The 741-nt window shown below is 63.0% G+C and overlaps 1 long non-coding RNA gene across 1 annotated transcript in view; it reads left to right on the forward strand.

Annotated features, from left to right (window-relative positions):
• The first annotated feature begins 330 nt into the window (after positions 1-330).
• LOC125482212 overlaps positions 331-741 on the forward strand; it is a 2,179-nt gene continuing 1,768 nt past the window's right edge. Inside the window, exon 1 of the long non-coding RNA XR_007261575.1 lies at positions 331-591. This is a non-coding gene — a long non-coding RNA (uncharacterized LOC125482212). The remainder of the gene's footprint in view (positions 592-741) is intronic.

Raw genomic sequence — 741 nt, forward strand, 5'->3', positions numbered from 1 at the left:
TGCCGTCGATGAAGCTAACCCGCGTCGCCATTGGGCAGATCGAACAAAGGGGTTGGCGTCGCTCAACCGGATTGGAGGTGTCCCACATCAATCAGGACACAAGCGTGGTGGGCGTAACCCCATCACCTATTGGTCTGCCCACACGTCCATCACTGACAGACACTTACTTCCGATTGGTACAGATCGCCGTCGATCAGGCTGGCACCATGTCCATTGGCTAGGAGCGGACAAAGGGTGGGCACGTTGAGGTCCCGGTGTCCCTCGTGGGTTCCCACGTCTGATTGGATGGCTCGCATGTCCATCATTGTTAGGGGGCGGTATCGGGCAGTCGATTGGTGCAGCCCCACGTCGGTCAGGACGCTGCGGGCGGCGATTGGAGGAGGCGGGCTGTCACTCATCCGGCTGTCCCGCCTTCCCATCCCTCGCTCACGGCGGTGGGCGGCTGGCGGCGGCGGTGGCGGTTTCCTCCTTTTTGTCGGTTTCCTCGGCGGTGCAGGAGGCGGTGGCGGTGAGAGAAGGAGGGGGGAGCCGGGGCTCTCTCTTTCTCTCACACACACACACACGCGGACACCATGGAGGAGAGCGGCCCGAGTGAGTGTTCAAGCGGGAGCGGCCGAACGCCGGGACCGCCTTTTGTGCTTTCTCTCTCTCGGTGCGGCAGGGGGAACCACAGTGACCGGCAACAGCGGGGACGTTTCAGAGCGTGGCACCCGTTCGCTCGCAATGGGGGAGGGTCTTGAA

Source organism: Rhincodon typus, unplaced genomic scaffold, assembly GCF_021869965.1.
Source record: "Rhincodon typus isolate 14 unplaced genomic scaffold, sRhiTyp1.1 hic_rhity00007168, whole genome shotgun sequence".
NCBI lineage: Eukaryota > Metazoa > Chordata > Chondrichthyes > Orectolobiformes > Rhincodontidae > Rhincodon > Rhincodon typus.